This window comes from Lithobates pipiens, unplaced genomic scaffold (assembly GCF_037356315.1).
Source record: "Lithobates pipiens isolate NorthernLeopardFrog02 unplaced genomic scaffold, aLitPip1_a1.2 Scaffold_30, whole genome shotgun sequence".
In the NCBI taxonomy this organism is placed as follows: Eukaryota; Metazoa; Chordata; class Amphibia; order Anura; family Ranidae; genus Lithobates; species Lithobates pipiens.
The window spans coordinates 171,664,796-171,691,566 of NW_027507791.1; the positions used below are offsets into that span (position 1 = coordinate 171,664,796).

The 26,771-nt window shown below is 48.9% G+C and overlaps 5 pseudogenes; 1 reads left to right on the top strand and 4 right to left on the bottom strand.

Annotated features, from left to right (window-relative positions):
* Positions 1-10,810: 10,810 nt before the first annotated feature.
* Positions 10,811-10,929, bottom strand: LOC143948426 (5S ribosomal RNA; annotated as a pseudogene).
* Positions 10,930-11,252: 323 nt separating this feature from the next.
* LOC143947953 (5S ribosomal RNA) lies at positions 11,253-11,371 on the bottom strand (annotated as a pseudogene).
* A 3,555-nt stretch (positions 11,372-14,926) lies between these two features.
* Positions 14,927-15,045, bottom strand: LOC143948891 (5S ribosomal RNA; annotated as a pseudogene).
* Positions 15,046-15,740: 695 nt separating this feature from the next.
* Positions 15,741-15,859, bottom strand: LOC143949559 (5S ribosomal RNA; annotated as a pseudogene).
* A 3,844-nt stretch (positions 15,860-19,703) lies between these two features.
* Positions 19,704-19,822, top strand: LOC143949015 (5S ribosomal RNA; annotated as a pseudogene).
* Positions 19,823-26,771: the final 6,949 nt, after the last annotated feature.

Genomic DNA, 26,771 nt, shown 5'->3' on the forward strand with positions numbered 1-26,771 from the left:
TGAGGTGGGAAAGGTGAAAAAAACTATCCATCTCGGCGAGCGAGGGGCCAATTAACGGGTGAGTAGTCACACAGGGCTCCAATGGCCTCCCCGCCCAAGGCAGACCAGTCAGTGGAACCCGCACCATCTCCTGCTCTAGCTTGACCCATAGCTTCAGTTCCCCATGCCGGTGTCCTATCACATATGGTCCCCCATCGGATAGTGTCCGCTGTGTGCTGCGCATGCGCAGTACACAGCAACACAGATTCCGAAAATTGCCGAGCATGAACGGCGCCTGCGCACTGAGTCCAGGTTCTATCCCCACTATCCAAGTGGACATAGAGTAAGAATATAAAAGAGCCGAGCGCAGCGAGGCCGAGCCCGAAGCGTGGCGAGCGAAGCTCGCCTGCGAGGGACCCTCTAATATTCACAACCCTATGTCCGCTTGGATGGTGGGGCTACCACCTCCACTCACCGCGCAGGCGCCGTTTAGCTTCGGAGATTTTCCGAAGCTTCGTCTGCTCCGTACTGCTCATGCGCAGTACGGCGCGGACACTATATCATGGCCGGACAGTATATGGCAGAACACCGGCACCAGTCAACCACCTGTTTCATGTGCGTCGCTGTGTAATATAGAGCAGGGTCCGGGAAGCCAATACCTCCCCGCAATTTCGGTCGCAATAGCATTGCCCTACCAATACGCATATGTTTTCCGCGCCAGAGGAACTTGATAAAGATTGAGCGAACCGCATGAAAGAAAGTCTGGGGTATTTTGATAGGTAAGGCTTGTAGTAGATACAGAAGTCGTGGCATCGCGTTCATCTTCAACACATTACAGCGTCCGAACCATGACAGAGCTAGTGGGTCCCATCTTTTAAGGTCCGCTGTAAGCCCATAGGCTTCTTTTTATGTTGTTGGCTTTGACCTGTTTTTTTTGCTTGTTTCTCAAGGCGACCATCTTGGCGTTTGTCAAGAGGGTTGGGCGTGTCTTGAAGAGAACGATTACGGCCACATCAACCTGAAAGCACCCGATGTCATCTGATTTCAGAGGCTAAGCAGCGTCAGGCCTGGTTAGTACCTGGATGGGAGACTCCCTGGGAAGACCAGGTGCCATAGAAGGATCTGGTCTGGTTAGTGTCTTTTTTTTTTTTTATTCTTTATTTACGGATTGCAGGTAATACAGAGACAAACTGTAAAAGACATAGATCCCTCAGTTTTCCAGGTTAACAAAAATACATAGTTAATACTTCGTGGGGGACCGGGGGAAACCTAACAACTTATGTCAGCAGCAGCCCCAGCCGTGGCTAGGCCACCACATTATCCCACTCTAATGATCTGGCACCCTAGTGTCTACTTATAAACCAGGGCAGTCCGCGGGGCGATCCCCCTCAAGGCCCAGACTGAGGGGCCTCTAACATCGGTCACCTTCATTCTATTGGTCAAAGAGCTCAGCCGGGACCACCCCGAGGGCCGCCAACCCCTGGCTGGGAAATCGAGGGAACAAAACAAAAAGATCCTTGCAATCACCATGTATTTTAATTATACTTGGGAGTTAGGGGGTAGGGAAAGAGGGGGGAGCAAATGGGCAGGAGAAGGGGATGGGGTAGAAAGAATGAAAGTTATAGGGGGCTAACAGTGCTACGAGGCAGACGGGGGAGAGAGTGAACCAGGGTGGTATACGAGAAGGGAGAGAAAGAAAGAGGACTCCGATGGGTTCCCACGGCCGGACCCTTCCCTCTATACACGTGCCAGAGCCTACAGATAGGATCTGTATGCATCGGAAAACCTGAACAGGCTCCAAGACAACCAACAAGCAGTGTGCTCTTCCTCCCTGTCGCCTAACGCTGATGTGAGCTGTTCCATACTGTAGATGTCGCAAACTCTTGCAAACCAGTGAGACACCAGTGGAGCGGCCTGCTGTTTCCACATGCTAGGTATACATGCCCTGGCCCCACTCAGAAGATGTTTTAAGAGAGATTTATGGTACTTCTTGCTCGAGAGTGGGGTCAGATTGAGGAAGATCGCAGCTGGGTTGTTCTGGAGATCAATAGCCGTGAGGTCATAAATGATATTGAGAACCTGTCTCCAGAAATGGGCCAGTTGAGGGCATTCCCAGAAGATATGTAGTAACGTGCCGGCTTGTTCACCGCATCTCCAGCACAAAGGGCTGTGACCGGGAAACATAGCCGCCAGGACAGTGGGGGTCCTGTACCATCGGGTCAAAATTTTATAAGCTATTTCCTGGTATTTACTACATAGGGATGACTTGTGCGCAAAAAGAAGCGCGCGGTTCTTCTGGTCTGGCGAGAGCCGGACATGCAGGTCTCGCTCCCATTTTTCCACGAACACCAGGTTACCCTGGGAGAGTTGGTCCAGTAGGATGCGATATGACAGGGAAAGAGACCTTCGGGTCGGTCCCTCTCCTGAGAATACCTCCTCAAACGATGTTAGGGGTCTGCGGAATTCGCCACTGTTTGGCAAAGATTTCAAGAAGTGGGAGAGTTGGGAAAGCTTCCACTGTCCCAGGGCCGTGGTTGCTAACGCCTCGTACATAGTGGAGACCGCTGTCCACGTCCTAGGGCCAAGAAAAGAAGAGGCCCGCACAAGGTCCCAGTCAGGGTCGAGGCGGAAAGACTTTTCCGTCATGCCGGGTTCAAAGCGTGGGTGTCCAATAATAGGAGTCATGGGCGAAGGGAAACTGGGCACGCCCGTCAGGGTAAAATATCTGTCTAGCTCTTGTAACTTTGGCTCAATGTGTGGGTGTGCCCGCGTCGCTCCCGACCAGCCCGGTCCACTCCAGGGCAAACCCTCAAGTGGAAATGGTACGGATTCATGCTCCAGACGAACCCACAGCTTATCCTTCAGGTGTCTGCACCAGTCAACTACTCTGTTCATGTGCACCGCCGTATAGTACCATGCCGGATCTGGGAGGCCAATCCCTCCCTTGTCTTTTGGTCTGAGCAGTAATGTTCGGCTGAGTCTTGGAGGCCTGCCCTGCCATACGTATCGAATAAAGATGGAGCGCATGGCTTTAAAAAATGATTGGGGGATTTTTATCGGTAAGGCTTGTAATAGGTACAAGAGTCTGGGCATTACATTCATTTTGAGCACATTGCATCTCCCAAACCAAGAGGTCGCCAACTTTGACCACCTCTCTAGATCTACGGCAACATTTTTTAGAAGCGGCTGGAAATTCAATTGGAAAATCAGATGTGGGTCCGGGTGAACCTTGGTACCCAGATATTGTATAGCCCCAGTTGCCCAACGAAAGGGAAAATTAGTGCTTAGACTCGTCTGGGCGTTGGTAGACAGGGAGACGTTGAGTGCTTCCGATTTCTGTAAGTTAATTTTAAAATTTGACAGGGTGCCATATCGTCTTATTTCCGCTAAGAGATTCGGCAATGTAATGTGAGGCTCTGAGACATAGAACAAGAGGTCATCTGCAAAGGCTGCGACCTTATGGTGGTGTGAGAGGGTGTCCAGTCCCTTGATGTCTATGTTCTGCCTGATGTGGTGCAGCAAGGGTTCAAGCGATAGGACAAACAAAAGGGGGGACAACGGGCATCCCTGCCTCGTTCCATTGCCAATAGTGAAACGCGACGAGGCAAACCCATTGACCCTAACCATCGCCATCGGTGACGAGTAAAGAGCTGTAACCCATGAAAGCATGGGGGGGGGGGTACCCCCAGGCTTCGCAGGGTGGCTAGCAAAAAAGGCCAGCTCACCCTGTCAAACGCTTTTTCTGCGTCCACAGAGAGCAACATAATCGGTAGTTTAAGGCGTCTGGGGCGTTCTATAACATTGATTGTCCTGGTAGTGTTGTCTCGGGCTTCCCTGTTACGAATAAACCCCACCTGATCCAGAGGTATCAGGCGTTGGAGAATGGGCGCCAACCGCTCCGCCAGTATCTTAGTGAAGAGCTTAAGGTCGCGTATTAAGGAGATGGGCCTGTAGTTCGCACAGAGAAGCGGATCCTTCTCCGGCTTGGGTATGACCGAGATGCTTGCCTGCAACAGCTCCGGTGGAAAGGTCTGGCCCTCCAATAGGGCGTTAAAAGCTGACACAAACGGCGTGGACAACAGGGAGAGGAAGGCCTTATAATAAGGGACCGTAAACCCATCTGGGCCTGGTGCCTTGCCCTTGGGTGAGTCTCTTAACGTTGCCGACAATTCCTCCGGGGAGATAGGTTGCGAGAGAAGCTCTATCTCTTCCTGTGTCAGCGACGGGAGGTTTGCCGAAGCTAGGTACTCGTCAATGGCCGCTGTGCCGGCCTGGAGGGCGTCTCCTGAGTCCCGGGGGTGCAAGTTATAAAGGGCTTCATAGAAAGATCGGAAACACTCCGCTATCTCCCGTGAATCATGAAGCTTGGCACCTGAAGGGGAGGTCATGGTTGGAATGAAGGACGCTTTGCGTTGGGCACGCAGGGAGTTCGCTAGGGACCTACTACACTTATCTCCATATTCATAATACGTCCTGTGGACCCACATGAGTCTGGTTCTAGCCTGAAAGAGAGAGAAATCTCTGATTTGTTCTCTAAGATCTCTCACCTCCACCTCCAGCGCAGCAGTCGGCTGGGATTTGTGTCGTTGTTCACACGCATGCAACTTGGCAATAAGTTTGGCGAGAGCCTCAATTTTGGCCACTTTGAGTCTATGACCATGTTAAATAAGAATGCCCCTAATGTAGCATTTATGAGCCGCCCATAACATGAGGGGGTTGGAAACAGAATCACGGTTATGATCAAAGTAACTTTCTAATTCCCTAAGCATGTCTGCGTGGGTCTCAGGGTCCTTCAGGAGAGACTCGTTCAGTCTCCACCAGGACTGACCACACGACTCCTGTTGTAGCTTCAGCATCAAAGAAATCGGGGCATGGTCAGACAGGGCTATGTGGCCTATCTGAGCGTCTGTGACCGCCGGGATAGCATTGTGGGCGACTAAAAACATATCTATACGTGAGTAAGAACCATGAGCGGTGGAAAAGAACGTATAGTCCCTATCCTGTGGGTGAAGCGTACGCCACACATCGATCAGTCGGTGGGAGTGTAGCAGGTCTCTTATATGTGAACGCGTTCTCGCAGAAATCGCAGAGGTGCCCGATGATGAGTCTCTGCGGGGGTCCAAGGTGAGGTTAAAGTCCCCCCCAACGATCAAAGTACCCTCCGAGAATGCAGCCAGGGCATCCAAGCATGCTTCTAAGGCCGGCAGCTGGTCCACATTCGGCATGTATAGGTTGGCAAGAGTAAAAGTTTGCGAGTGGAGAGTTCCCTTAATGAAGAGTAATCTCCCTTCACTATCGGCTTGGACAGCTAACAGGCATTTTTAGCAAGAAGAACACACACTCCTCTCGATTTGGAAGTAGGGGACGTGCTGTGGTGGGCCAGGGGGAAGTGCTTACTATAAAGCCGTGGTATTTGGTCTGTCCTGAAATGGGTCTCCTGGAGGAAAACTATTTGGGGCTTCATCCGCCACAATTCTGTTAGGCAGCTGGACCTTTTTTCAGGTACATTCAGCCCTTTCACATTCCAGGAAACCAGCTTCAGGGCCATGTCGGCAGTGGTACCCGGCCGGCGGTCCCCACCAGAGTCAGTAGTAGATATAGAGTTCAAGCATAGAGGAAGAGGAGGAGAAAAAGGAAAAGCAGTAATGAAGCGGAGAAGGTCCGGAGTTAGTAGGGAGGAGGAGGGTAGGAGGGGTGGGGATAGATCGGGGAATTGCTAAAGCTCCTATCGGAGAGAACCTGCTGGTTAGGGCAGAGGGGCCTAGTGGGGGAAGAGGTAAGGCACTGCAGAGGGAGGAACTCGTCGGTGCAGTACCCCTCCAGCATCCCATGGTCCATGCAGTCGCAATCGGGCGTGCACGGAGCTTCTTTGGCATCTTAACTACGACATCAAACGCATTATAGAACATCACTGCAGCAGGTATCGGGCAGTTAACAATAGTAGAACAGTGCATAATTAAACCAACATATTAAACTTTTCAACACAGAGTATAGATAACTTTATACCACCCAGGCACCCGCCCCCCCCCCCCAAAAAAATGGAAAAAAGGGGGGGGGGGGGGAGAGGGGGAGGGAGCGGGAACGCCGCCCAGGGGCACCCGGGGGGCACCACCAGGCAGTCCAAAAACACAAACAGCGCAGAGACTAGGGCACCTGTAGATAAACAGTAACGAGAATGGTGAACAGTACCGCCAATAACTCAGGGCTTCGTCCAGGAAGCGCAGTGTCCAACTCTGTTCTTCCAATGTCCTTGCTCTCCCCTAGCGGGGGCGCTGGGAACAATGGCCCGTGGCATGGTAAACAACACAAAGCTGGATACTCCAGCCATCTATGTTGGTAGAGAAAAAGAAAACAAAAAAAAAAGGGTATAACACAGGAATAACGGAAAATTACTGTACTCTCTCAGGGTTCACGATCTTGAGGGGCCTGCGATCTCTGACGTTGGGATCGACGGTGGCGTCTCACTCTCTGTGGCCTGGTTGAGGGGTTGTTCGTCAGGGCCACTGCTCCCTGGGGGACAACAGGAGCCAACCAGTCGGGGACCTGAACCGAGGGCAGGCCCAAAGCCTCCAGAAAGGACGGGACCTCCGAAGGGTGTCGTAGCGCAAGGGGCCTCCCATTTTTGCGCACTATAAGGTGAAACGGATGGCCCCACTTGTATGGAATCCTCCGTTCAGTTAGGTGTTCCAGAAGGGGTCGCAGACAGCGTCTCATCTGGAAGGTCTTGCGGGATACATCTGGCAGAAGGATGACTTGGGCCCCGTCAAAATCAATGCTGCCTTTGCGCCACGACGCTTGCAGGACATCCTCCCTAACTGAGTAATTGTGGAGACAGCATAAAACGTCACGTGGCCGGTTCTCTGTGGGGCTCCTGGGGCCCAGGGTCCTGTGGACTCTATCAATAGCTATTACTGTGTCAGCAGCGCGGTCCAGACAGGCGTTAAATATAGCTGTAACTGTGGCTTTGAGGTCTGCCTGGCCAGTGGCTTCGGGCAAGTCTCTGATCCTGATGTTGCGTCTGCGGTTGCGATTCTCAAGGTCATCCACTAGGAGTTGCAACTGTGCCACTCTGTCAGCAAGGGTATCATGTGCGGCTTGCAGGCCAGAAACATCAGTGGTCAGGGAGGTCACATCCGATGCCAGGGTGGTCACCCGCTCATTCGTAGCCGACACGTCACGTTTGACCCCTGCGATTTCATGTCGCAAGGTCGTTTCAATCCTGGCTGCCATACAGCTAAAGTCTGCTTTAGTGGGAAGGTTTTGGAGTAAAGCTAGGATGGCCTTGTCCCCCAATAATGCCGGTGCTGGTGGCAGCGGTGGGTCCCCCTGTGTGTCTGAGGCGAGAGCAGCCTGGCCATTCGGTCCTGGGATGAGGCTTCCACTGCGGGAGGGTCTCTGGGACAGTTGGGAGGGGAGTTGTGAGGGAACCAGGGTGGCAGGCCGCTATGGTCCGGGCTGTCAAGCGAGGCCATGGACAGTGAGCGGGGGAGACACGGGGACAAGTCACTAGGCGAGGAGAACGGGGGCATGTCGTGTCCCTACATAGCAGTCTGCTCACCTTCCCTCTGTGCCGCGTGTCCTGGAGCGCCGGAGGCCGCGGGCGCCATCTTGGCTGGATCCGGCGTGGAGGCTGGAGGCTGCAGCGGGACCAAGTACCTGTCCATGGCAGCAGCGGCGGACCCCGCTCGGCTGGCTGTGTTCCGCCGATGCGCGGGGATGTCGGCGATGCCGAAATATGCGACCAGACTGTGGTAAAGGGGTGCGGAGGGGTCACGGACCAGGAGCTCCGGAAAAGAGCGTCCTCACTCCTTCATGCCAAGGCCACGCCCCCCCCTGGTTAGTGTCTTGATTGGGAGATCGCCTGGGAATACTGGATGCCGTAGGCTTCTTTTTATGTTGTTGGCTTTGACCTGTTTTTATTAGCTTGTTTCCCAAGGTGACCATCTTGGCCTTTGTCAAGAGGCTTCAGAGTGCCCAAAGAGAGTGCCTACGGCCAAATCACCTATATAGTATCTTATATATAATAACTAAAAATATTATTTATTATTATAGATATAGATATATAGTATAGGGATTTGGCCGTAGGCACTCTCTTTGGGCACTCTGAAGCCTCTTGACAAAGGCCAAGATGGTCACCTTGGGAAACAAGCTAAAAAAAACAGGTCAAAGCCAACAACATAAAAAGAAGCCTACGGCATCCAGTATTCCCAGGCGATCTCCCAATCAAGACACTAACCAGACCAGATCCTTCTATGGCACCTGGTCTTCCCAGGGAGTCTCCCATCCAGGTACTAACCAGGCCTGACGCTGCTTAGCCTCTGAAATCAGACGAGATCGGGTGCTTTCAGGTTGATGTGGCCGTAAGCGTTCTCTTCAAGACACGCCCAACCCTCTTGACAAACGCCAAGATGCTCACCTTGAGAAACAAGCAAAAAAAAACAGGTCAAAGCCAACAACATAAAAAGAAGCCTATGGGCTTACAGCGGACCTTAAAAGATGGGACCCACTAGCTCTGTCATGGTTCGGACGCTGTAATGTGTTGAAGATGAACGCGATGCCACGACTTCTGTATCTACTACAAGCCTTACCTATCAAAATACCCCAGACTTTCTTTCATGCGGTTCGCTCAATCTTTATCAAGTTCCTCTGGCGCGGAAAACATATGCGTATTGGTAGGGCAATGCTATTGCGACCGAAATTGCGGGGAGGTATTGGCTTCCCGGACCCTGCTCTATATTACACAGCGACGCACATGACACCGGTGGTTGACTGGTGCCGGTGTTCTGCCATATACTGTCCGGCCATGATATAGTGTCCGCGCCGTACTGCGAAGCAGACGAAGCTTCGGAAAATCTCCGAAGCTGAACGGCGCCTGCGCGGTGAGTGGAGGTGGTAGCCCCACCATCCAAGCGGACATAGGGTTGTGAATATTAGAGGGTCCCTCGCAGGCGAGCTTCGCTCGCCACGCTTCGGGCTCGGCCTCGCTGCGCTCGGCTCTTTTATATTCTTACTCTATGTCCACTTGGATAGTGGGGATAGAACCTGGACTAAGTGCGCAGGCGCCGTTCATGCTCGGCAATTTTCGGAATCTGTGTTGCTGTGTACTGCGCATGCGCAGTACACAGCGGACACTATCCGATGGGGGACCATATGTGATAAGACACCGGCATGGGGAACTGAAGCTATGGGTCAAGCTAGAGCAGGAGATGGCGCGGGTTCCACTGGCTCGTCTGCCTTGGGCGGGGAGGCCATTGGAGCCCTGTGTGACTACTCACCCGTTAATTGGCCCCTCGCTCGCCGAGATGGATAGTTTTTTTCACCTTTCCCACCTGACTAACTTCCCTTCTCCTATGACCCCAATTATTGGACATCCTAGATTCCCTCCGGGCCTGTCTGACCAGGCCTTTACCAGGCAAGCCCCGAAAGGGCTTCTGAGAGCAGCCCTATTTCTTGGACCCACGGGCTTAATCCCCTCGGGGACCATACTGCTAGAGCAAGTACCTGTTGCATTGGATAGCTGGAGAGCTAGACAGCTAATCCATTTCCTCGGATCACTACCTAACCATTCGTTCTTCTCTAGACAATTCCACCCCTTCGAGGAACTTTGCCTGGATGATGGCCCAATTCGTGGTTCCCTCTCTAGGTCCTACCAAATCCTGACAGACGCACAATCCTCCACGGATCCACCCTTCCTAGCTAAATGGAAAAGGGACTTACAAACTACATTCTCCAAACCACAGAAGGACAGAATACTCTTTTTCGCTCATAAGTCGTCACTCTGCAGTAAATATCAGGAGATCTCATATAAGCTGATCACACGCTGGTATCGTACACCGGTGGTGTTGGCCAAAATATTCCCCGGTCAATCTGACCGCTGCTGTCGCTGTGGACCAAATGTGGCACCATTCTCCACATTTTCTGGGAATGCCCTAAATTACAAACATTCTGGCAGCCTGTCCTGAGACTCATCCACAAGTTCACAGACATTTCCTTAGCCAATGATCCCGCAGCAGTTCTTCTCAATCTAACTCCTATGTCGAGAAAGCGTTATCATAAGTCCTTACTTAAACATCTCCTCAATGCAGCTTGGGCCTGCATCCCAAGTCAGTGGAAAGAGCAATCTGCTCCAATGGTGACCCAGTGGTTCGCAAGGGTAAATGATATTGAACGAATGGAAGACCTGACTGCCACAATGAGGGATAAAACGGAGGAGCATGGGAACAGATGGTTCTACTGGACCCAGTTTCGCTTTTCGGAAGAATACCTCCGCGAGACATAGTAAGCTCATGGTGATCGTTGGAGATCGCTGTTCCAAACGTTGGACAGCTGATGAGCTGGTGAGCCGAGGGCGTCTCTTGCTCCCTGGGAGGGGACCCCACCCTATCCACTCTACCCACGACACCCCCTTACCCCTTCTTTTCCTTTTCTGCCATTTCCTTCCCCAATCTTCTCTTTCCCCTTCTCCCTCCTTTCAGTTCTACTATTTCCCTTCTTAACTCAAAAAAGGGAAAAGAAAATGGTATGTTCCGACCCCATTTGACTACTACACAATACTCTTCCCCTATCTATGGATATCTAAACTCTTCGAGGGTAGCAGGGCTAGTATCAATAATATTTTAAGTGGTAGAGGATCCCAACGAGATGGAGCTTTAATCTCATCTTGATATGACCGCAAAGCTGTACACGTGCTATTCTCCTCAGACTTCTTACCATTGGCTCTGATATCCATGCAATATGATCATTTGTTTGTAACTATTTGTATCACACATTCTGTGAAGTTGCCTTTGCATTGTATGTCGCATACTACTAAATAAAAAAAATAAAAAACAGAAGCCTATGGCACCTGGTATTCCCAGGCGGTCTCCCATCCAGGTACTAACCAGGCCCGACACTGTTTAGCATCCGAGATCAGACGAGATTCGGCGCTTTCAGGGTGATGGGGCCGTAGGTGATCTCTTCGGGCACTCTCAACCCTCTTGACAAATGCCAAGATGGTCACCTTGGGAAACAAGTGAAAAAAAAAACAGGTCAATGTCAACAACATAAAAAGAAGAATCGGCACCTGGTATTCCAACGCCATCTCCCATCCAGGTACTAACTAGGCCCAACCCTTCTTAGCCTCAGAGAAGAGAAGAGATAGGGCTCTTTCAGGATGATGCTGCTGTAAGCGATCTCTTTGGGCACTCTCATCCCTCTTGACAAATGCCAAGATGGTCACCTTGGGAAACAAGCAAAAAAAAAAAAAACGAATCAACGCCAACAACATAAAAAGAAGCCTACAATAACTGGTAATCCCAGGTGGTCTCCCATCCAGGTACTAACCAGGCCCGACTCTTCTTAGCCTCCAAGATCAGACGAGATTGGGTGCTTTCAGAGTGATGTGGCCATAGGCAATCTCTTCAGGCACTCTCAACCCTCTTGACAAACACCAAGATGGTCACTTTGGGAAATAAGCGGAAAAAAAACAGGTCAACGCCAACAACATAAAAAGAAGTCTACGACACCTGGTATTCCCAGGCGGTCTCCCATCCAGGTACTAACAAGGCCCGACTCTATTAGCCTCCAACATCAAACGAGATCGGGTGATTTCAGGGTGATGTGCCCGTAGGCAATCTCTTCAGGCACTTTCAACCCTCTTGACAAACGCCAAGATGGTCACCTTGGGAAACAAGCAAAAAAATATAAATAAGTCGGAAGCTAGAGACAATACGGCCCGAGTCCTCAATTTAATCCATGCGGCGCATGTACAGGGAAGGCCCTTGCTTATGTTGTCAACGGACGCGGAGAAGGCCTTTGACAGGGTGGCCTGGCACTTTATGCAGGCCACCCTGGAACATATAGGTCTTGGCCCCAACATGATGAGCTGGGTAATGTCGCTTTACTCCACGCCGTCGGCAGCTTTACGGGTGACCGAGTGGTGCTCGGACTCTTTCCCCATCACTAATGGAACGAGGCAGGGGTGCCCTCTGTCTCCCCTAATTTTAATTCTGACACTGGAACCACTTATGTGTCACGTTCGGAATGACCCAAATATTACTGGCATATCCAAACCCTCGGCACACCACAAAATTGCGGCGTACGCTGACGATCTAATTTTTTCGTCTCCAATCCACACATTTTGCTTCCCAAAATACTTGCGTCTCTACAGCGACACGGCAGCCTATCAAACTATAAAAACAATTGCGCCAAGTCGGCTGTATTGAATATATCGGTCCCGGATGGTGAGGCCAAGAGGCTCCAGTCCGCTTTTCCATTCTACTGGGCTGAAAAATCTATACGTTAACTGGGCGTTGACATCGCAGCGGATTTAGCGCAATTGTACCTGCTTAATTTTGTCCCTCTCCTGGATAGACTGAAATCTGATTTGGGAAACTGGCATGCTTTAACACTGACCTGGTTCGGGCGCTGTAATGCTTTTAAAATGATGGCCCTCCCTCGGATCTTATACATGTTCCAGACATTACCGATCCGGTTACCCCCAATTTTTTTCAGACAACTGCAGGTGCTGCTCCGGGACTTTATTTGGGAGCTCAAACCGCCCAGAGCCCGTTTGCAATTGCTTGCCAGACCAAAGGACAAGGGGGGTCTGGGTCTCCCAGATCTCAGACAATACTACAGAGTGACTCTGCTAGCGAGAGTCGTTGATTGGCATTGTAATGGCCCACACAAGCAGTGGGTGGAGATGGAGATTGAGGATGGTTCCATTCCCCTATTGACCTCCCCGTGGCTCCTGTCCTCCCTACCAAAAGACCTCAGAGGTCACCCTGTAGTGGGAGCTACGTTGGCTGTTGTGCGGAGGTTGTTCCGCTGCACACACATTGCTCCCCTGCCATCACCAATGACTCCGGTTATAGGTAATCCAGACTTCCCACCGGGATTTACCAACAAGAAACTGCGACAGTTGACAGTGGTGGGGAAACAGCGTCTGGGAGAGGTGTGGCCCACGGGAGGGCTCCCGACCACGCAAACTGTCGCCGAGCTTTCTGACCCTCCGCTTGACTTGTTTAGTGCTTATCAACTTCGTCACTTTTTTCTGGCCATACAAAGGGCCCCCTACACTCCTAGAGACCTGACACCCTATAAATCCATCTGTCACAAAAGGGAACCTGTGCGACACACCCTCTCCCTCCTGTACAACCTATTGAGTAGTCAGGAGGAGGAGTCGACCCCCACCATTTATCCACAAATGGGAGAGGGACTTAGGCATCACATTTACCCCACAACAGATAGGGAAGATCCTGACCTTAGTACATAAAGCTTCCATCGCAAACCAATATCAACATACAAGATAGTCTCACGCTGGTATAGAGTCCCATACCTTCTGAATAAAATGGATAGATCGATCCCGGATGTTTGTTGGAGGTGAAATTCAGATATGGGGACCATGGGACACCTTTTCTGGGCATGCCCGACCTTGAGGAACTTTTGGGTTCCCAGTAGCGTGCCTTCTACACTTGACCGAACAGCCTGTTCGAAAATACAAAAAAACCCTCACGATGCAACTCCTGAATGCCGCCCGGGCCTGCATTCCCACACTGTGGAGGCAGCCTCAGCCCCCATCCAAGGTGCTGTGGTATTCCAAAGTCAATCATATTCTCCGGATGGAAGAATTGACCGCCACCCTTCACAACACTGAAGAGGCATTTAGTGTTACATGGAGGCCCTGGAGGTATTTTACTGGTACTCGAGACTACATTCGGGAGGTGAGCAGTGCCTCCGTCCCAGAAAACGACTGAACATCTAACGTTTACCTACGTAGGCCATGTCTGCCCTGGGTGGCATTCCCCCCCTCCCTTTTTGTCTTTATTTTTCTTTTTTTCCCCGCCGCCATCCCCCCACCTCCTCTCTCTCCGTCTTTGCACTCTCTTCTTCCCCCGTCCTCCCTTTTAACTATGCCTTGTCTCCTTACTAGCCTTCAGGACCCAGAAGAACCCCAGGGTTCTGGACATGACCGGCTCATATTTTACTCTGGTTCACGTAGGTCATGATAAGCTGGCTCGCTGTGGTCCCAGTTGTTCTCCATGATTACATTTGTCCGAACGGAGCTGCACTAGTTATACTGTACTACATGTCGGAGGTGGGGTTTCTCTATATTCTGCATGAAACTGTAGGACTCCCCTCTGAGAACCCAGAGTTATTTGGCTGCCTATTTTTTGTTAGCATGTAATTGTGACCCTGGGTCATGCTGTATGGTTGACTGTTATATTTATGTTGTTCTACTTAATAAAAGAATAATAAAAATAAAAAAAATAAGTCAATGCCAACAGCTTAAAAACTAAAGCCTATGGCATCGAGAAATCCCAGGCGGTCTCCCATCCAGGTACTAACCATGTCCCAACCCTGCTTAGCCTCTGAGATCAAATGCACGCTCAACCCTCTTGACAAACGCCAAGATGGTCACCTTGGGAAACAAAAAAAAAAAACAAGTCAACGCCAACAACATAAAAAGAAGCCTGCGGCATCTGGAAAACCCAGGCGGTCTCCCATCCAGGTACAAACCAGGCCCAACCCTGCTTAACCTCTGAGACCAAACGAGATTGGGCGCTTTCAGGGTGTTGTGCCCGTAGGCAATTTCTTTGTGCACTCTCAACCCTCTTGACAAATGCCAAGATGGTCACCTTGGGAAACAAGGGAAAAAAAACAGGTCAAAGCCAACAACATAAAAAGAATCCTACGGTATCCGGTATTCCCAGGCGATCTCCCAATCAAGACACTAACCAGACCAGATCCTTCTATGTCACCTGGTCTTCCCAGGCAGTCTCCCATCCAGGTACTAACCAGGCCTGATGCTGCTAAGCCTCTGAAATCAGACGAGATCGGGTGCTTTCAGGGTGATGTGGCCGTAAGTGTTCTCTTCAAGACACGCCCAACCCTCTTGACAAACGCCAAGATGGTCGCCTTGAGAAACAAGCGAAAAAAACAGTTCAAAGCCAACAACAAAAAAAGAAGCCTATGGCACCTGGTATTTCCAGGCGGTCTCCCATCCAGGTACTAACCAGGCCCGACACTGTTTAGCCTCTGAGATCAGATGAGATTGGGCGCTTTCAGGGTGATGGGGCCGTAGGTGATCTCTTTGGGCACTCTCAACCCTCTTGTTAAGCGCCAAGATGGTCACCTTGGGAAACAAGCGAAAATAAACAGGTAAACGCCAACAACATAAAAAGAAGCCTACGGCACCTGGTATTCACAGATGGTCTCCCATACAGGTATTAACCAGGCCGTACACTGCTAGGCCTCCGAGATCAGATGAGATTGTGCGCTTTCAGGGTGATGTGGCCATAGGTGTTCTATTTAGACACTCTCAACCCTCTTGACAAATACCAAGATGGTTATCTTGGGAAACAAGTGAAAAAAAAAAGGTCAACGTCAACAACATAGACCCTGGTGGTCTCCCATCTGACCCAGACCCTGCTTAGCCTCTGAGATCGGGCGCTTTCAGGGTGATGTGACCTCAGGCGAACACTTTGGGACATACTCAAAACTCTTGACTGATGCTAAAATGGTCACCTTGGGAAACAAGCGAAAGAAAAACAGGTCAAAGTCAACAATATAAAAAGATTCCTACGGCACCTTTAATTAGGTACTATCCAGGCCGGACCCTGCTTAGCCTCTGAGATCAGATGAGATCGGGCGCTTTCAGGGGGATGTGGCCGTAGGAGATTTCTTTGGGCTCTCTCAGCCCTCTTGACAAATGCCAAGATGATCACCTTGGGAAACAAGCGGAAAAAAAAAACCATGTCAACGCCAACAACATAAAAAGAATCCTACGGCACCTGGTATTCCCAGTTGGTCTCCCATCCAGTTACTAATCAGGCCCGACAATGCTTAGCCTCCGAGATCAGACAAGATCAGGCACTTTCAAGGTGATGGGGCCATAGGCGATCTCTTCGGGCACTCTCAACCATCTTGACAAACGCCAACATGGTCATCTTGGGAAACAAGCGAAAAAAAAACAAGTCATTGCCAACATTGGAGGCTAAGCAGGGTTGGGCAATCAGTTTCCTTGCCTGAAATAGGCATCTCAGAACTGCCATCTGGCTACTTCCCGGGTTTCCAACTCCTTCAACTAATCCCAGGAGACAATACTTCGCCCCCATCCTGGTGGAGGTTCCAACCACCCGATCAATGGTTCCTGTCACCTCTGTCCAGTAGCGGATCAACTTCGGGCATCTCCAAAACATGTGCATCATGTCTCCCCCCATGTTCCCGCACCGGGGGCAACTTGCGTCCGGCCGTTCGGCAAAACTGAAAAAGTTTACGAGGAGCATAATAGGTTCTATATAATAAGAACAGATGTGACATCCTGTGTGAGGAGAGCCACAATTCACCACAGGCAGGATTCCTGTGGCCAATTATAGCTCAGGGGGGTTTAGTACACACCCCACACTATATAAGGCCGCCAGCACGGCGGCCTTGTATAGTGTGTTGCGGTGGTCAGGGAAAGAGGACGATAGGCAGGGACAGTGTCTTTACTGCTTGGGAACCTAGCACTGTTACAGTGGGTGTTATGTGCCTCCTGCACAGTACACACCTGAAGCTACCCTTTATTACTGGTGTTCAATTTCTGCAATACATGCATCTGCAGTGCAGAAGTTAGAGTCGGTGTTGTGTGCCTCCTGCACAGTATACACCTTATTGCTGGTGTTCTGTTTCTGTAATACAGGAACCTAGCACTGTTACAGTGCTAGGGTGTACAGAGAAGCTGGTATATATAGAAGACTACAGCATACAGAAGAAAGGCTAGTGAATACAGAATACAGGTTTCGTGTATGTAGATAGGCTTGAGTATACAGAGATGCTAGAGTAAACAGTGAGGCTGGGGTACACAGAGAGGCTAGTTTAAAGACAAATACAAAGATGTTAGTGTATATAGAGAGGTTAGTGTATAGAGAGAGTCGAGTGTATACAGAAAGGACAGTGCATATAGAGAAGCTAGTGTATACAGAAAGGGTATACATGAAAGCTGACATTCTATACAGAAGACTGGGTAGTGTATACAGAGAGTCTAGTGGGTACAGAAGACAGGCTGGTGTATTCTAGCTAGTTTTTACAGTCTAGTGTATACAGAAGACAGGCTGTGGTATACAGAGAGTTTAGTGTATTCAGAGAGTCTAGTGTATACAGTCGGCGAGTGTATACATAAGACTGGCTAGTTTACACAGTGTTTACAGAGATGCAAGGGTGTACAGAGAAGCTGGTATATATAGAAGACTACAGCATACAGAAGAAAGGCTAGTTAATACACAATACAGAAGACTCGTGTATGTAGATAGGCTTGAGTATACAGAGATGCTAGAGTAAACAGTGAGGCTGGGGTACACAGAGAGGCTAATTTAAAGAGAGGCTAGTATATACAAAGATGTTAGTGTATATAGAGAGGTTAATGTATAGAGAGGGTCGAGAGTATACAGAAAGGACAGTGCATATAGAGAAACTAGTGTATACAGAAGACAGGCTTGGGTATACATCAAAGCTGACAGTGTATACAGAAGACTGGGTAGTGCATACAGAGAGTCTATTGGGTAAAGAAGACAGGCTGGTGTATTCTAGCTAGTTTTTACAGTCTAATGTATACAGAAGACAGGCTGTGGTATACTGAGGGTTTAGTGTATTCAGAGAGTCTAGTGTACAGAAATGCAAGGGTGTACAGAGAAGCGAGAAGCTAGTATATATAAGGCTAGTGAATACAGGCTAGTGAATACAGAATACAGACTCGTGTATGCAGATAGGCTTGAGTATACAGAGATGCTAGAGTAAACAATGAGGCTGGGGTACACAGAGAGGCTAATTTAAAGAGAGGCTAGTATATACAAAGATGTTAGTGTATATAGAGAGGTTAGTGTATAGAGAGAGTCGCGTGTATACAGATAGGACAGTGCATATAGAGAGACTAGTGTATACAGAAGACAGGCTTGGGTATACATCCAAGCTGACAGTGTATACAGAAGACTGGGTAGTGTATACAGAGATTCTAGTGGGTACAGAAGACAGGCTGGTGTATTCTAGCTAGTGTTTACAGTCTAGTGTATACAGAAGACAGGCTGTGGTATACAGAGGCGTTTAGTGTATTACAGAGATGCAAGGGTGTACAGAGAAGCTAGTATATATAGAAGACTACAGCATACAGAAGAAAGGCTAGTGAATACAGAATAAAGGCTGGCTTCTACGGAGAGGCTACCACTACGGAGATGCAGAACACTATCTAGGGTATATAGAGAGGCTAGATTATACAGAGAGGCTAGTGCATAGAGTGAAGCTATTGTATATAGAAGCCTGGTTAGTGTATACAGAGAAGCTAGTGTGTACAGAAGAAAGGCTAGACAGGCTATAAAGAGAGACAAGTTTTTACAGAAGACAGTTTGGGGTATACAGAGATGCTAGTTTATACAGAGAGACTAATGTATACAGAAGACAGGCTAGGGCATACAGAAGACAGAAGACGGGCTAGTGTATTCAGAACATAGGCTAGTGTATATCGAAGACAGGCTATTGTATGCAGAAGACCGGCTAGTGTAAACATGCTGGTGTATATAGAGAGGCTAGTGAATTTAGAGGGTAGGCTAAGTGATAACAGAAGACAATCTGGGCTATACAGAGACATTTCATCATTTCATCTAGCTCACATCTCTAATGGATTTTGTCTCATTGCCATGTTATGCCTTTTCATTCTTATGCTAAATATAGATCACTACACGATTTTAATCATCCACATCAAGCATGCAATAAAACTATCATACATCAAAATAAACCATGTACTCTTTTGCTCTATTTTGCATATTTGTACCGGGACTGTGAGTATGTGACATAGAGTAAGAATATAAAAGAATATAAAAGAGCCGAGCGCAGCGAGGCCAAGCCCGAAGCTCGCCTGCGAGGGGCCCTCTAATATTCACAACCCTATGTCCACTTGGATGGTGGGGCTACCACCTCCACTCACCGCGCATGAAAATCTCCGAAGCTTCGTCTGCTCCGTACTGCGCATGCGCAGTACGGCGCAGACACTATATCATGGCCGGACAGTATATGGCAGAACACCGGCACCAGTCAACCACCGGTGTCATGTGCGTCGCTGTGTAATATAGAGCAGGGTCCGGGAAGCCAATACCTCCCCGCAATTTCGGTCGCAATAGCATTGCCCTACCAATACGCATATGTTTTCCGCGCCAGAGGAACTTGATAAAGATTGAGCGAACCGCATGAAAGAAAGTCTGGGGTATTTTGATAGGTAAGGCTTGTAGTAGATACAGAAGTCGTGGCATTGCGTTCATCTTCAACACATTACAGCGTCCGAACCATGACAGAGCTAGTGGGTCCCATCTTTTAGGGTCCGCTGTAAGCCCATAGGCTTCTTTTTATGTTGTTGGCTTTGACCTGTTTTTTTTGCTTGTTTCTCAAGGCGACCATCTTGGCGTTTGTCAAGAGGGTTGGGCGTGTCTTGAAGAGAAAGCTTACGGCCACATCAACCTGAAAGCACCCGATCTCGTCTGATTTCAGAGGCTAAGCAGCGTCAGGCCTGGTTAGTACCTGGATGGGAGACTGCCTGGGAAGACCAGGTGCCACAGAAGGATCTGGTCTGGTTAGTGTCTTAATTGGGAGATCGCCTGGGAATACTGGATGCCGTAGGCTTCTTTTATGTTGTTGGCTTTGACCTGTTTTTTTTAGCTTGTTTCCCAAGGTGACCATCTTGGCCTTTGTCAAGAGGCTTCAGAGTGCCCAAAGAGAGTGCCTACGGCCAAATCACCCTGAAAGATCCCAATCTCATCTGATCTCGAAGGCTAAGCAGCGATGGGCCTGGTTAGTTCCTGGATGGGAGACAGCTTGGGAATACCAGGTGCCGTAGGCTTCTCATTATGTTGTCGGCGTTGACCTGTTTTATTTTCCCTTGTTTCCCAAGGTGACCATCTTGGCATGTGTCAAGAGGGTTGAGAGTGCACAAAGAAATTGCCTACGAGCACAACACCCTGAAAGCGCCCAATCTCGCTTGGTCTCAGAGGCTAAGCAGGGTTGGGCCTGGTTTGTATCTGGATGGGAGACCGCCTGGGTTTTCCAGATGCCGCAGGCTTCTTTTTATGTTGTTGGTGTTGACCTGTTTTTTTCGCTTGTTTCCCAAAGTGATCATCTTGGCATTTGTCAAGAGGGTTGAGAGTGCCTAAAGAGATCGCTTACAGCCACATCACCCTGAAAGCACCATATCTCTTCTGATCTCAGAGGCTAAGAAGGGTTGGGCCTAGTTAGTACTTGAATGGGAGACGGCCTTGGAATACCAGGTGCCGTATTCTTCTTTTTATGTTGTTGGCGTTGACCTGTTTTTTTTCGCTTGTTTCCCAGGGTGACTATATTGGCATTTTTCAAGAGGGATGAGAGTGCCCAAAGAGATTGCCTATGGGCACATCACCCTGAAAGCGCCCAATCTCCGCTGATCTCAGAGGCTAGAAAGGGCCGCCTCTTGTTAATACCTGGATGGGAGACCGCCTGGAAATACTAGGTGCGGTAGGCTTCTTTTTATGTTGTTGGTGTTGACTTGTTTTTTTTGTTTGTTTCCTAAGGTGACCATCTTGGCATTTGTCAAGAGGGTTGAGCGTGCCTGAAAAAATCTACTATGGCTGCATCACCCTGAAAGAGCCAAATCTCATTTGATCTCAGAGGCTAAGCAGGGTTGGGACCTGGTTAGTACCGGGATGGGAGACCGCCTGGGATTTCTCGATGCCATAGGCTTTTTTTTTAAGTTGTTGGCATTGACTTTTTTTTTTTTTTTGTTTTATTCTTTTATTAAGTATAAGTAGAACAACATAAATATAACAGTCAACCATACAGCATGACCCAGGGTCACAATTACATGGTAACAAAAAATAGGCAGCCAAATAACTCTGGGTTCTCAGAGGGGAGTCCTAGAGTTTCATGCAGAAAAGAGAGAAACCCCACCTCCGACATGTAGTACAGTATAACTAATGCAGCTCCGTTCGGACAAATGTAATCATGGAGAACAACTGGGACCACAGCGAGCCAGCTTATCATGACCTATGTGAACCAAGTAAAATATGAGCCGGTCGTGTCCAGAACCCTGGGGTTCTTCTGGGTCCCAAAGGCTAGTAAGGAGACAAGGCATAGTGAAAAGGGAGGACGGGGGAAGAAGAGAGTGCAAAGACGGAGAGAGAAGAGGGGGGCGGGATGGCGGCGGGGAAAAAAAGAAAAATAAAGACAAAAAGGGAGGGGGGGAATGCCACCCAGGGCAGACTTGGCCTACGTAGGTAAACGTTAGATGTTCAGTCGTTTTCTGGGACAGGGGCGCTGCTCACCTCCCAAATGTAGTCTCAGGTACCAGTAAAATACCTCCAGGGCCTCCATGTATCACTAAATGCCTCTTCAGTGTTGTGAAGGGTGGCGGTCAATTCTTCCATCCGGAGAATATGATTGACTTTGGAATACCACAGCACCTTGGATGGGGGCTGAGGCTGCCTCCACAGTGTGGGAATGCAGGCCCGGGCGGCGTTCAGGAATTGCATCGTGAGGGTTTTTTTGTATTTTTGAACAGGCTGTTCGGTCAAGTGTAGAAGGCACGCTGCTGGGTTGTCTGCGATATCTACATTTCTGAGAGTTTTTATCGTCCCGGTCACCTCCACCCAAAAGTTCCTCAAGGCCGGGCATGCCCAGAAAATGTGTCCCATGGTCCCCGTATCTGAATTACACCTCCAACAAACATCCGGAATCGATCTATTCATTTTATTCAGAAGGTATGGGACTCTATACCAGCGTGAGACTATCTTGTATCCTGATTCTTGATATTGGTTTGCGATGGAAGCTTTATGTACTAATGTCAGGATCTTCCCTATCTGTTGTGGGGTAAATGTGATGCCAAATGCAATCTCCCATTTGTGGATAAATGGTGGGGTCGACTCCTCCTCCTGACTACTTAATAGGTTGTACAGGAGGGAGAGGGTGTGTTGCACAGGTTCCTTTTTGTGACAGATGGATTCATAGGGCGTCAGGTCTCTAGGAGTGTAGGGGGCCCTTTGTATGGCCAGAAGAAAGTGACGAAGTTGATAAGCATTAAACAAGTCAAGCGGAGGGTCAGAAAGCTCGGCGACGGTTTGCGTGGTCGGGAGCCCTCCCGAGGACCACACCTCTCCCAGACGCTGTTTCCCTACCACTGTCAACTGTCGCAGTTTCTTGTTGGTAAATCCCGGTGGGAAGTCTGGATTACCTATAACCGGAGTCATTGGTGACGGCAGGGGAGCAATGTGTGTGCAGCGGAACAACCTCCGCACAACAGCCAACGTAGCTCCCACTACGGGGTGATCTCTGAGGTCTTTTGGTAGGGAGGACAGGAGCCACGGGGAGGTCAATAGGGGAATGGATCCATCCTCAATCTCCATCTCCACCCACTGCTTGTGTGGGCCATTACAATGCCAATCAACGACTCTCGCTAGCAGAGTCGCTCTGTTGTATTGTCTCAGATCTGGGAGACCCAGACCCCCCTTGTCCTTTGGTCTGGCAAGCAATTGCAAACGGGCTCTGGGCGGTTTGCGCGCCCAAATAAAGTCCCGGAGCAGCACCTGCAGATGTCTGAAAAAGATTGGGGGTAACCGGATCGGTAATGTCTGGAACAAGTATAAGATCCGCGGGAGGGCCGTCATTTTGAATGCATTACAGCGCCTGAACCAGGTCAGTGTTAAAGCATGCCAGTTTCCCAAATCAGATTTCAGTCTATTCAGGAGAGGGACAAAATTAAGCGGGTACAATTGCGCCAAATCCGCTGCGATGTCAACGCCCAGGTAACGTATAGATTTTTCAGCTCAGTAGAATGGAAAAGCGGAGCGTAGCCTCTTGGCCTCACCATCCGGGACCGATATATTCAATACAGCCAAAGGTGCAATTGATTTTATAGTTTGATAGGCTGCCGTATCGCCGAAGAGTCGCGAGTATATTGGGAAGCGAAATGTGTGGATTGGAGACGAAAGAAATTAGATCGTCAGCGTACGCCGCAATTTTGTGGTGTGCCGAGGGTTTGGATATGCCAGTAATATTCGGGTCATTCCGAACGTGACAAATAAGTGGTTCCAGTGTCAGAATAAAAATTAGGGGAGACAGAGGGCACCCCTGCCTCGTCCCATTAGTGATGGGGAAAGAGTCCGAGCACTCTGAAAGCACCCAATCTCATCTGATCTTGGAGGCTAAGAAGAGTCAGGCCTGGTTAGTACCTGGATGGGAGACCACCTGGGAATACCAGTTATTGTAGGCTTCTTTTTATGTTGTTGGCCTTGATTCGTTTTTTTTTTTTTCACTTGTTTCCCAAGGTGACCATCTTGGCATTTGTCAAGAGGGTTGAGAGTGCCCAAAGAGTTCGCTTACAGCAGCATCACCCTGAAAGAGCCCTATCTCTTCTCATCTCTGAGGCTAAGAAGGGTTGGGCCTAGTTAGTCCCTGGATGGGAGATGGCTTTGGAATACCAGGTGCCGTAGTCTTCTTTTTATGTTGTTGACATTGACCTGTTTTTTTTTCGCTTGTTTCCCAAGGTGACTATCTTGGCATTTGTCAAGAGGGTTGAGAGTGCCCAAAGAGATTGCCTATGGGCAGGGCCAGATTAAGAACATTGTGGGCCTGGTGCTGAGGATTTTGATGGGGCCTTTTATAAACAATAAATAAATAAAAATGCAAACTATTTTTTGTTATAACAAATTAAATGAAAGAGAGAGAGGGGATGAAAGAGGTGTGAGGGGTAAGGGAGGGAGGATGAGAGAGAAAGGGGGGGATGGGAGAAAGAGGGAATGACATCAATGCAGCCTGGCCAAGGCAAATGACGGAAGGCACAGAACCCAGAACGAAGACCGGGTGAAGATGGAAGTGCCCGGGCCCCGCCGGACTGATCACAGCACAGCACTGGAGGTCTGACAGGTAAGTGTACCCTAATGTGCTAATATGCTGGGCACACTTGTACATTATGGCATAACCTCCCCAAGGGCCTCTAAAAAGTAGTAATGTTAGAAAAGTTTACTACCGCTTTACTATCACCGGAGCCTCTCATGGGGCCCTACTGACCCTGTGGCCCTTGGGCAGTGCCTAAGTACATGGTTGTCAACATTTCAAATATATTTTAGGGTTGCTTTTTTTACAAGTGCTATATTTAGAGTAGCTGACATCCCCCGTGTTCCTCTATACATCACAATAGTCATTACAAAATAAAATAAGTACTAATAATGGGGCAGAACAAATATGAGGACTGTGAGATTTCCTTTAGTTGAACTGACAAAAGTGCCCATTCTAGAGCTGGTAACATTGAGGAACATATAATTTTAACATATAATTTTAAAGAACAGTTTTTTGTGGGTAAGAGGCATAAGGGAGGAGTGTGGATGGTATAAAAGTGGGAAGTATGTGCAGGTGAGGGAGAGGAATGTGGAAGTTCTAACAGTGGGCACTATGTACATGAGAGGAGTGCAGAGGGTATGGCAGAAGGCACTATGTACAGGAGAGGAGTGTGAAGGGTAAGACAGTGGGCAGTATGCACAGCAGAGGAGTGTAGAGGGTATGAAATTGGGCACTATGTATAAGAGAAGAGTGTGGAGGGTATGACAGTGGGCACTATGTACAGGAGAGTAGGACAGTAAGCAGTAATTACAGGAGAGGAGTGTGGAGGGAGGATATGACGGTGGGCACTATGTATAGGAGAGGAGTATGGAGGGTATGAAAGTTAGTAGTATGTACAGGAGTGGAGGGTATGATAGTGGGCACTATGTATAGGAGAGAAGTGTTGGAGGTATGGCAGTGGGCACTATGTATAGGAGAGAAGTGTTGGAGGTATGACAGTGGGCACTATGTATAGGAGAGGAGTGTGGAGGGTATGACAGTGAGTAGTATGTACAGGAGAGGAGTATGGAGGGTATAGCGGTGGGCACTATGTATAGGAGAGGAGTATGGAGGGTATGGCGGTGGGCACTATGTATAGGAGAGGAGTATGGAGGGTATGTCGGTGGGCACTGTATAGGAGAGGAGTGTGAAGGGTACGACAGTGGACACTATGTACAGGAGAGAAGTGTATGACAGCGGGCACTATGTATATGAGAGGAGTATGGAGGGTATGATAGTGAGTAGTATGTACAGGAGAGGAGTGTGGAGGGTATGACAGTGGGCACTATGTATAGGAGAGAAGTGTTGGAGGCATGGCAGTGGGCACTATGTATAGGAGAGAGGTGTTGGAGGTATGACAGTGGGCACTATGTATAGGAGAGGAGTGTGAAGGGTATGACAGTGAGTAGTATGTACAGGAGAGGAGTATGGAGGGTATAGCGGTGGGTACTATGTATAAGAGAGGAGTATGGAGGGTATGGCGGTGGGCACTATGTATAGGAGAGGAGTATGGAGGGTATGTCGGTGGGCACTGTATAGGAGAGGAGTGTGAAGGGTACGACAGTGGACACTATGTACAGGAGAGAAGTGTATGACAGTGGGCACTAAGTACAGGTGAGGAGAGTGTAGGATATGACAGCGGGCGTTATGTATAAGAGAGAAGTGTGGAGGGTATGACAGTGAGCAGTATGTACAGGAGAGAAGTGTGGAGAGTATGACAGTGGACACTATGTATAGGAGAGAAGTGTGGAGAGTATGACAGTGGGCACTATGTATAGGAGAGAAGTGTGGAGAGTATGACAGTGGGCACTATGTATAGGAGAGAAGTGTGGAGAGTATGACAGTGGGCACTATGTATAGGAGAGAAGTGTGGAGAGTATGACAGTGGGCACTATGTATAGGAGAGAAGTGTGGAGAGTATGACAGTGGGCACTATGTATAGGAGAGAAGTGTGGAGGGTATGACAGTGGGCACTATGTATAGGAGAGAAGTGTGGAGAGTATGACAGTGGGCACTATGTATAGGAGAGGAGGATGAAGTAATCTGGGAAGGAAAAATGTAAAGGTTTGTGGAAGGATGTTTAGGGGCTGTGTAGTGGTTAAGCGGGCCAGACATGGATTGAAATTACACCAATTAGGCAGAGACCAGCCATAGTCGATCTATGTATGGGCTAGCTGGTTTTACACAAGTCAACCTATTAACCGACTTGAGTGCAACCAGCCTGTCAGGTTTTCCCCAAAATAATCAGTGCTGCCACCTATAGTTAGCAACACTAATCATTGTATTCACTGGCAGAACACAATAACACTGCGGGAGTGATTGAATAACACTGCGGGAGTGATTGCCCCATTCACAGGGCAGCAGGTGAGAGGGTGTGTGGGGACAGGCTGGGAGAGATACTAGTCAGTCCCTGGGTAGGCACCGGTTAGTATCAGAGCCAGATACACACAGGTTACATACGCCAAGATCATTAGAGCGAGAGCAATAATTCTAGCACTAGACCTCCTCTGTAACTCTAAACATGTAAACTGTAAAAAAATGTAAAGCATCGCTTAGTACACAACAAAAAATCGTCCTAACTTTAGTGTTTTTTTTTATGAATGAAACAGTTTCTTTCCAACATAAAAAGTTGCAAATACCACCATTTTATTCCATAGGGTCTCTGCTAAAACAATATATAATGTTTGAGGGTTCTGAGTAATTTTCTAGCATAAAAAAATGATGATTTTTACATGTAGGAGAGAAGTCTCAGAATGGGCCTGGTTGCCAAGGGGTTAATTATCATAAGTAATATACAAATAATTATTATGAGCTCTGTGAGTTCATCCTCTCAGTCTGCTGCAGAGTGTTCCAGCTTGTATTTATACTGCCGCTCTGTATGTAGCTTCTGACAGGCTGCGCAAGGAACCCTGTATCTCCGGAACCATAGATGATAGCAGCCCCATATT